General features: G+C 38.6%; 1 protein-coding gene across 2 annotated transcripts in view; it reads right to left on the reverse strand.

Moving 5' to 3' along the window:
* The window catches only part of ALK (ALK receptor tyrosine kinase), a 751,299-nt gene that overhangs the window by 89,641 nt on the left and 650,235 nt on the right, over window positions 1-11,423 (reverse strand). The window lies entirely within an intron of this gene.

An 11,423-nucleotide genomic window follows, 5' to 3' on the forward strand; every position in this document is an offset into this window, starting at 1 on the left:
AAAAAAAAAAAAAAATCAACCAAAACAGCTCAGATCCCAGTGCGTCACAATCTATTATTTCACAAAAGTGGATCAATTACCTCTTACCTTCCAAGTCTAAAGGTAACATAGTAGTTGCTTTGTTCAGATTTATAACAAATTAAAAATCCAACACTTACATCATTTTTGGAACAACACGACAAATCTCTCTGTAAGAGCTGACTAAATTATATTTCCTTGTACATCTGGAAAACATTTCCAAACCTCTTGTTTTGCTTATGAATTTGCTGCTACTCCATCAGTCATGCCCCATAGACAATACACTTCAGCCTGGAATGAGACCCAGAATCCAGCTGACTCATTTAAGTGCTTGCAACCTCCCAGTGATACAAAACTTCTGCACTTCAGTTGGCACTTATTTAAAGCAGGAGGGGAAGCGTTCTTCGAATCTCTTTTATGTAATAAAACCTAACAGGTAATTTAAGATCTCTCCATCTGTGTTTGACCTCTCGATCAATATGCCTTAGTACCAGGGCTTTCAAAGGCTCAATTCATAAAAGCAATGTATGCTTCATTTACAGAGATACTCCTTAAAACTGCCTCCACAGCGTATAGTCTTTCCTTTCTCATCTTCACAGGTGGAAGGCATGCCTCAGTGCAATTCAATAATGATGGGATTTTTGAAAACTCCTGGGGGACTAAGGAGCATAGTTCCTGTTAATTTGTGCTCCTAAGTCACTTGGCAGCTTTTGAAAGTTCTCTCTTTCCCCAACTTTTTCCATTACTTCAAAGTAAAGGATCACAATGTGTGAATTTAATGAACTGACCCAGATTCTGATGTGCAGCTACTGGTTTTGAGTTTCCAAATACAGCATAAAGAAGTCTCCTTTGTTCAAGGGGCACGCAGTCCTCTTCAGAAAACTTCACTCCCCAATTATAGATCGTTACATTTTCAAGAAAAAAAATCACCTTTTGCATCTGTTTGTTCTTTTTTTTTTTTTTTGTCAGCTGGCTTTTCTAGTTACATGTTATGCATTTGATTTGGAATTACAAGGATAGGACTTTTTAACTTCAGTTGTTCTAACACAGAGTGCCTACTTCACTGTATCAATCACTGCTAACACTAATGTGTCACACCTCTCTCACACTAGATACAGCCCCAAACTATTAAACAACGTCTCTGTGGCTTGGTACAGCAATTGGTTTGCTAAGAAAGCTGGTTGAAGTAACCCATGCAGAAATAGAACAGCTGCACAAAGCAAGCAGGACTCCCTGAGGCAGAAAGAGAAAGGTTTTGAACAAGACAAGAGAAGAGCCAGGTAGGTTATTTTAACAAGACTGGGGCAGATAAGTAATGAGACCTTGCAGACAGAGAAAACAAGCTGAATACAAGTACTGCAGAAGATAAACCCTGAGGTGTAGAAGTGCCCTGTGCCAGAATCTAAAGAACATTTCACTGTAGTACAGAAAGCAGAGGAGTTACCCTGTCCTTCGATTCTATATGCACTGCATCACTACAGGGCAGTGGCACCTTAGAATTCAGCACTAGCATGTGATACTCATACAGGCCTTTAAAAATAAGGTTCTTGTTGCTGACATGATCTTGTCTTCTACAGTCTGGTACCACACATAGAGACAATCTTTTCTCCTTGTCCCCTCATCTTCTCATTCTTGTTCTTCACCCTCCAAAACTAATTTTGTTCACCAGTGTCCCCTGCGAGCCACAGAAAAAACTAACTTCCACCTGAACACCCTATGCATTTATTTCTGCATATGATCATTTTAAATATTCATTTTTTTTGCATTTAATCAATTTTCACAGTTTGCTGAATCTCCCTCAGTCTCACTTGGCTTCTCTCCCTGTTTAACATATTATCTATCTAGTTAGTCCAGTCTGGTTGACTAACTGATCAAATTTGACTGCTCTACTAATTAATTGGATTGTTTTTCCCAATCACTTTAGAACTGGTGAAACCTTTAATCATTTCCACCATCTAGACCAGTTCTTCCTGCCTGACAATATGTCATTTGTTTTTAGCATTACTGGTTTATAACCGGCTTTCCTTTCCTCACCTCTTCCCATCTTGCTTATTCTTTTGTTCTCTTAGTTCAATTCCTTCTCACCTAATCATCTCTCTCTTCTGTTCTGACTTCCTAAACCTCCCTGCTGCTGATCATCTCTTCTCAAAGAACACCATAATTCTTCAGTAACATGAATCAAGTTGCGTAGCCATCTTTTAGCATCTGATGAAACCATAACCTTTCCTAGAAAATCCAGGAAACTATAGGCCAGCCAGTCTTGCCTCTGTGCCTGGCAAGATCAGGGAGCAGATCCTCTGAAGGCATATGGAAAATAAAGATGAGCTGACTGGTAGTAACCAAGATGGCTTCACCATGGGCAAACTGTACCTGACAAACTTGATGGTCTTTTATCATGGAGTTACGATGACAGTGGATAAAGGAAGAGCAACCGATGTAATCTACCTGGATTTGTACAAAGCACTTGATACTGGCCCACACAATACCTCCATCACTAAATTGGAGAAAAATGAATTTGATGGATACACCATTCACTGGATAAGGAATTGGCTGGATAGTCACACTCAGAGTTGAGATCAATGGCTCAGTGTCCAAGTGGAGACTAGTGATGAGTGACTGGATCCTCAGGGATTGATGCTATTTAACATCTTCGTAGTCAACATGGACAGCAGGATTGAGTGCACCCTCAGCAAGTTCACAGATGACACAAGGCTGAGTGGAGCAGTTGGTACACTAGACGGAAGGGATGCCATCCAGAGGGACCTGAAGAGACTTGAGAGGTGGGCCCATGCCAATCTCATGAAGTTCAGCAAGGCCAAGTGCAAGATCCTGCATGTGGGTCAGGGCAATCCCAAGCACAAATACAGACTGGGCGGAGAATGGCTTGAGAGCTGCTCTGAGGAGAAGAATTTGGAAGTGTTGGTTGATGAAAGCCTCAACATGAGCGAGCAATGTGCACTTGCAGCCCAGAAGGCCAACCACGTCCTGGGTTGCGTCAAGAGAAGAGTTACCATCAGGTTAAGGGATGTGATTTTGCCCTTCTGCTCTGCTCTCGTGAGACGCCACTTGGAGTACTGTGTCCAGTTCAGGAACCCTCGACACAAGAAGGATGTGGAGCTGTTGGAATAGGACCCAAGGAGGGCCATGAAGATGACCAAGAGGGCTGGAGCACCTACCCTATTAGGACAGGCTGAGAGAGCTGAGGCTCTTCAGTCTAAAGAAAAGGGGGATCGTATAGCAGTCTTCTATTACGTGACGAGGGGATTACAGGAAAGCTGGGGAGCGATTTTTTGTAAAGGCAGGCAGTGACGGGTATAAGGGGAGATGTTTTAAATTGGAAGAGTGTAGATTTAGATTTGATATTAAGAAGAAATTCTTTGCTGTGAGTGTGATGAGACACTGTAACATGTTGCACAGCAAGGTTATGAATGCCCCCAGTCTGGAAGCATTCAAAGCCAGGCTGGATGCGGCTTTGAGCAACCTGGTCTAGAGGGAGGTGTCCCTGCCTATAGCAGGGGGTTGGAACTACATCATTCCAACCCAAAGCATTCTATGATTCCATAGCTAGTAGAAATTTTTATAAATCTATTTAAAACAAAACCTTATGCAAACCTACCCTTTACTTCAAGCAAAATCAGAGACGGCATGCCTTCTGTTACAACCTAGCAGTCCTTTGAAAATAAAGGAGTTTATTAAAGAAAGAGAAAGGGAGGAATAGACTATAATCTACTTACACAATAGATCAGCTCGCAGAAATCTTTGAATTTGGAGTAACACTGGTTTAAAATCATTGGATCATCCATAAATCATAATTGTCCTAATTTCTCAGGTGAGTACTGTGAATCCTATGATTGTTTCAATAAATCCAAGCAATTAAAACATCACAAGAACTAAGTGGCAGCAATTAATAGTAATAAAAAAAAAGTTCAATTTGGGGAAAGCAGATTACAGAGTTCATTTTCCTCCACTGAATCAATGGCTCCTCTGTTGAAATAAGCCTTAATTAAGGGAGAAGGTCAGGATAAAAATCATATACATCATTAAAAAGATAATGTATTGGCCTATTCTTCAAGGTGTTAAAAAGTACTTAGTACCCACAACTGCCAACATTTGCAGGAGGCACTGATGGATTTACAGCATCTCTCAAGCAGCTCCCAGTATCTCATAAGAACAGACATTTCTCTTTGGATAATTAAAGATCTGAATTTTGCAAGTTGAGATTTCTTGCTATTGTTTCCGAACTCAAATCACCTAACATTTTGAATTAGTGGAACCTGCCCACTCTGGTTAAGACAGTAACTGTGTGAGAAACATCCACATTCAGTCTTTCTGTGTCAGATTTCAACCTTCTGACCTTCTATATGAACACATCCATTTTAAACACCTGTTTTACGAGCACTATGACACCATTTAAAACATTTCTTTATACCTTTTTCCTCATCTTAGAAAAAGAAATACACAATCAGATTACTGAGTAAAACAACAGAACCCTAAGTCTCATTCGCCAACACGGTGCCATGACAGACCTATGAAAAATCAAATCCTTTAGATATTCAGGTTCATCTTTCACTCTTTGGCAGGTAGACTGATGTTTTAAACACATTAAATTACTTAACATAATCATAACTGTCTAAATGTGGTTTTACAATAAGTAGGTACTAGCAGTCAGCAACAGAAATGCATAATCACTGATTCATTACTGTCAGAATCTACTCTACTAATATAATTAATATTGCTCCTATATAAGACAGAGTAAGATGTAAATCACTTTACTTTTTATTCCTAGATACTATCACTGAATTTCAAAAAGATGAAAATAAAAAGTGAAATGAAAGATGAGGCCCAAAACAAGTGCTTTAGACTATTTTACTTAAATGGGCACAAACCCACAAGTGAAATAATAATTCCAATAACTCTGGAATTAACTTCAAATGATTTAATTTCACTACAGCCACTACACTCATCTGTAAATCACTACTTTTCCTCCAACATGAGATTCCTAAAGGATTAAAATACTACCAGGTAGAGGTGTTTTTTTGTACCCAGCCTGAAGTCAGAATAATCTCCTTTATGGGAGGAAGAGGTGAATGGGGAAGAAGGTGGTTGCCAATGCAGTTGGAGACAAACACTTTCATCTTAGTATATATTTTCCAAATGTCTACTTAGTGATATTAGATCCAAAGGAAAACAAGCTCAGTCAAACTACACGAATAGCACAGGCCACTCTGAGAAGTATGCAGCCAATCTGCTTTTTTTTTTTATTTTATTTATTTAAAAAATGAGGGATGCTCAGAACTTAAGTCAAACACATGGAATAATTCCCATTGACTTCATTTTACTTTGGATCTATTCCTTGTCTTGTTGACTTCCTTAACTGCAGCATTAACATCAAAGGCAGTTCTCCAGTTTCACAAAAATGAGCTGGGTAGGTCATGTTAGTATTATGGAATCGTAGAATGGCTCATCCTGGAAGGGACGTTAAATCCCATCCAGTTCCAACTTCGTCCTGTGGGCAGGGCTGCCACAGACCACCTCTCAGGCTGCCCAGGGCTCCATCCAACCTGGCCTTGAACATCTCCAGGGATGAGGTACCCACAGCTTCTCTGGGCAGCCTACACCAGTGCCTCACCACTCCAAGTAAAAAATTTCCTTCTAAAATCTAATCTAAATCATCCCTCTTTTCGTTTAAAGCCATTCTCCCTTGTCCAATCACTACCATCAGTCCGAATACAATTTGGTCTCTTTCCTGTCTGTAAGTTCCCTTCAAGTACTAGAAGGCCACAGTGTGGTCTCCTCAGAGCCGTCTCTTCTCCAGAATGAACAACTTCAGCTCCCTCAGTCTTTCTTCATTGGAGAGGTGCTCCAGCCCTCTGATCATCCTTATGGCCCTCCTCTGGACCCTTTCCAACAGCTCCACATCTTTCTTGTGATGGAGGCCCATGCATGGACAGAGTACTCCATCAGGAGCCTCATGAGTGCAGAGTACAGGGGAACAATCACCTCCCTCACCCTGCTGACTACTTCTCTTCTGTTGCAGCCCAGGATACCGTTCACAAGCGCACACTGCTGTCTCATGTCAAGCTTTTTGTCCACCAGCACCCCCAAGTCCCTCCCCGCAGGCCTGTTTTCAATGAATTCTTCTTCCAGTCTGTATTCATATTTGCAATGGCTTCAACCCAAAGTGCAGCACCCTGCACTTGGCCTTGCTGAACCTCATTAGGTTCTCATGGGCCCACTTCTCAAGCTTGTCTAGGTCACTTTGGATGGGATCCCTTCCTTCTAATGTATCAACTGCATCACTCAGCTTAGTATCATCAGCAAACTTGCTGAGGGTGCACTCAATTGCACTATCTATGTAATTAATAAAGATGGTACGTGTTGGTCTTGAGCCTCAAATAGAGACTAATACTTCTGAAATGAAGCACTAAGTATTTTAATGTCTACTTTTCAGTTTTTATAACAATGGACCCATGTTGACTCTGCTCATTGTTTTGTTTACTATTCTCAGCAGTGGTGGAACTCCAAACCAAAGAAAATTACATGTTGGGTTCCTGCTGAAAGTACAGGTCCCGTAATTACAACTGAGGAAATAATAATTCATAATTTAGTTGCCTCATAAATTTTCTGCAAACATCTTACAATTTTTACTGAGTTTTATTTATTTAAAAACTGTACAAAAATATAAATTATTAATATCTAAGTTAGCTGTGTGTCATGACAAGGGGATATGGTTTAGCAGTGGGATATGGTAGGTCAGGTTAATAGATGTACTTGATGATTTTGAAAGTATTCTTCATACTTGATGACTCTATGATACTATTTCTTTGGTCTAGAAGAGGTTAACTTTTCTAGGTAGTATTGCAGTAGAAAGCATCAGGAACTCATTTTGGAAAGATTCTCACTGGTATCTTCCTAAGCTCAGCTAACCACAACGTCCTGACAATTAATTTATAAGACAAAATGCAGAAAGCAAGTATATATGGGAAAATGATAAATATTCAGTTACTATATGAATTCACAAATACATAATTAATTTTACTAATGATTTAGATACATAAGCAATCTTGTTTGAAGAAAAAAAACCAAACGTATTGATCTACTAAGTTAATTCATAAGTCTGTTGCTAGACTATTTATCAAAAAGAATCATGGAAAAAATCATAGTTCTTCATATGTTTCCAGCCTGTAATCTTTACACTTCTTTCACTATCTCTTTTCCAAGTAAAATTACCTTTAGGTCTCCAAAACCTCTCTCTTTTGACAATTTCTTTGCTTTGGATCAATGCTTTTGCTTTTAGTATAACCTTAACTTCAACTTTCAGAAATTTGCATGAGTGTTACAGCTAGAGGATCATTACAGAACTACTTACCAGCACGGAAGGTAATGAGTGTATTTCTATGTACTTTTAGTATCTCCTGAAAAAGCTATTGCTGAATGGACAGAAGCATTAACATAAGAAATCAACAACACACATTCTCTCCCCACTTCAAAATAAATACGTTTATGTTGCCTACTAAGATTGAAAACCTTATAGCTAAGTGCTTTCTCTTGGACATGGTGAGTGTCTGAAATAACCATTTTAACAGCCTCAGAGCATCATTAAACCTTTAACATGTTTTAGAAGCATTTGAACTTCATGCTCCTTACTTAAAAAGTTACTTGAATTGGTAAATCAAATACTGCTAAGTAAAACAACGTCTTGTAATTTACTTGTGCTTACTATTAAGTACTTTAATTAAGACTTTTGGAAATAAGTTAGCAAACTAATTAATTTACAACAGCAATAAAAATAGAAAGAAACCCATTAAATATCATTAATAAGTCGATACATTACTTAGGAAATTAGCTCTATTTTTATTACTAGAAATTACCATCAACTATCAAATGCCACTGTAGCAATTATTTTACTTGTACAAAGAACAAATTTGTAACTTACATTAAGTAGGTGTATTTCTTCCCTGATTTTTTTTTTCCACCTATGGATTACTGCACTTATTTAAATAGTAAGTTGTAAGAAAGAAAATTAGACAATCAATAGTTTAGGTTTTAGACACTGACAAGCACAATCTGCTTAAGACAATAATAGAAAGTCAATTGGATGTAGGACCAAGGGCAATGCTACCTGTTAATTGGCCTGATCCCAAACCTGTATAATTTCAAGCAGCATTTTTATTGATAACAGGAGTTTCCTAATCAGAATCTAATCCCCTGCCACAGGAAAACTTTCTATTAAAAAAAAAAAGGTATTAAAATCATGAATCCATGTAAGATGCTAAAATATCCAAGACTTGATGGAGTGTATGAAAATAACAGTGGTGATGATGTATAGCAATGGCAAGAGATGCACCAAGCACAGTTACCATTCATCCTGAGCATTAAAACCAACAATGAAATAAAATCTATCAATTTGCATGGGTTTTCATTTTTCCTATCAGCCTAACCTGATCAAGACTGATTGTATATAGGAATTGGATAATGTGAAGATATTCAAGCAACAAATCACTTTGATTTTCTCATCTGTTGAATGAAAAAGAAAGGGAAGCACAGAGAATTAGGTAGAAATCTATTTCTAATCAATATTTTTTAGCTAGATGGGATTTCAATCTTGAATTTTTGACTTTAGAAATATAGAAAGCTTCAGGATCAGCACCAGAATTCTGATTTGTTAATTTTCATTCCAAATATACTTCTATTTTTTCACTTCAGATGCAAAAATTCTATTTTTTTTCTTGATAAAAGAACTCACAAAATGGAATTCTCCATGCTCTAAAGCAAACTCCAACCCCAAAACTCCACCTTATTCATGCCCCTATTAGCATCTAATTTAGATTCAAATCCATATTCTACCACGGAAATAGCAGCCTAATTTCGTAAGAAAATGCCCCTTGATTTGTTTTTAAACTGTATACAGGTCTTTAAAAGGCTTAGTAAAGTCAGGCTGAAGGGTTATTACTGTTTCTCAGATGTTTCTTTCCCAAATTCATGTGTTTTAGACTCTTCAGTGGCATTAAGGTATCCTATTACCTAAACTGCCTAGAGCCTCAAACAGCTAAAGAAAAATTAGATGTAGATGAATCTTTTCATGTAGCTTTCCCTATTTCCCAAGCCTCAGGTGCTACCTTGCTTGCCCATTACTACTTCCTTTCTAATAAGTGTGCACAGTACCACATATTTACTTGCATGCATAACACTCAACAGTTTCGGCTAATGGAAAAAATAATGTGGGTTTATTTCCTAGTGGTATAATTTATATACCTCGTACTGTAAACAGAGTAGAAGAACCATTTTAGCCAACTGCTAAAAATCTGTAGATAAAAAAGGACATTTGGTCCTTCTGTGCTCACAATTGACTTTAACAGCCTCAGCAACTGAATTCTGTCATCTTCAGAACTGCTTCTTCTCCTGCAGAGAAAGATTTGGAGGATACTGCTAGACAAAAAACTGAATATGAGTTGTCAAAATGCTCTTGCAGCCCGGAGAGTCAATTATAGCCTGCATCAGAAGAAGTGTGTCTAAATGATCTAAGGCAGCAATTCTCTCCCTCTGCTCTTGTGAGAATCCACCTGGAGCATCAAAAGTTCAGCGCTGGGGGTTGGAGCATCTCTCCTATGAAACCAGGCTGAGACATTTGGATGTATTTACTCTAGAGGTGGTTCCAAGGAGACCCTCCAGTACTTAAAGTGGATCTACAGGAAAGATGGAGAGTCTAGTAACAGGACAAGGGGTAACGGTTTCAAACTAAAACAGGTAGGTTTAGATATTAGAAAGAAATTGTTCACTTGAGCTGATGAGGCACTGTAGGTTCCCCAGAGAAGCTGGAAATGCCCCATCCCTGGAAATGTTCTAGTACAAATTGGAAAGGGCTTTCAGCAACCTGATATACTGGAAGGTGTCTCAGCCCTTGTCAGGGATTTGGAACTGGATATTTCATGATATTTCCAACCCAAACCTTAGTCTTCGTTTCAGCTGGGATAGGGCTGTTTTTCTTCATAGTGCCTGGTATAATGCAAAGTTTAGGTTTTAATAGAAAAATGATAGCGCACTGATGTTTCAATTTGCTGCTGAGCAGTACTGTACAGAGTCAAGGCCATTCCAGTTTCTCAGCTCCTACTAGTGAGGGGCTGGGAGTGGGTGGCAGGACAAGGAACTCAGAGGGGGTGGGATTGGGACAAAGAGATATTACCATATACCATATGACATCATGCAGAAGCAAAGTTTCATAGGGAGTAAGAGGCTAGCTGGGCCTCTTTTTTTGGTGAGCAATTGCTTGAAGTCATTTGTTAGATGCATTCAGACACACACACACGCACACACTTACATTTGTCATAACAATTATTCTTTTTCTTTTCTCTGTCTTAGTAAATAGTTTTATCTCAACCCAGAAATCCTACTTCCCCACTGGGAAGGGGGGAAAAAGCAAATGACTGTGGTGTTCAGCCACCTGCTGGTTTAAACCAAAGCACCAGCCCATGGCAGGGATTTGAAACTAGATGATCTTCCCAAACCAAAGTATTTTGTGATTCTATGATTGTGTGTCATGTATTGGTGTGAGCTTCTAACAAAAGTCTCACTAAAACATTAACCTTTCACTCAGCAAACAGTGCCCGTCTTTCACCTAACCATCACTGATGGCTCTCCTTCAGGCATTGCCAAGCAAAAAAAACGTATGTATTTTCACAGCAGCTGAACATCTCCCATAGCTCATTGCTATATATTGGGAATATATCATATTCCCAACAATATTTGGGAATTTCAATGATTTCTGTCCTATTTACTTTGTTTTGCAGAGTTGCAACACTTCATTTTCATCCTCACAGAGATAACAAGATGTGTTTTGTATGTAACCAGAAAAGTAGGTGCATTCTATCTCAATTTGCCTTGCGCTTCCAGCACAAAGTCAAGCCATTCATTGTTGGGGCCTCGAGATCATCTTTACATACGGACAGTGCAATAAACCTCTTAATACAACTTGCCGTTGTGAAGAGCAACGTAAATAACCAAAACCGCATATACTCTCCAACAAGTCTCCCTGTTCCAGAAGGCTGAAAAGGAGAATGTGTAGCTCTGCAGTATTCCAAGTAAATAAAAATGACAAAAAATAATGTGTTAAGTGCTAGAAGTAATAACATTCTTCACCGACACGCCACCTAAAGATTTCAGTATGATTCACAAGCTCCATAAAGATGGCAGAACTAAAACGCAGGTGCTTCTGACACAAAGCACTAAATTTACATACTTAAATTGATAACTAAGCTTGTATTTAAAAAGGTAACTCCCATTAAGGTTGTCCATTACTAAAATTTCATGCCCTGTATTGAGCTCTTTTAGGGGTAGTTCTGCAAGAACTGCTTTGGAACATTTCCAACAAAGCATGCATTTTATAAAACCAAATTCATGATAGTTGT

This window comes from Meleagris gallopavo, chromosome 2 (genome assembly GCF_000146605.3).
Source record: "Meleagris gallopavo isolate NT-WF06-2002-E0010 breed Aviagen turkey brand Nicholas breeding stock chromosome 2, Turkey_5.1, whole genome shotgun sequence".
NCBI lineage: Eukaryota > Metazoa > Chordata > Aves > Galliformes > Phasianidae > Meleagris > Meleagris gallopavo.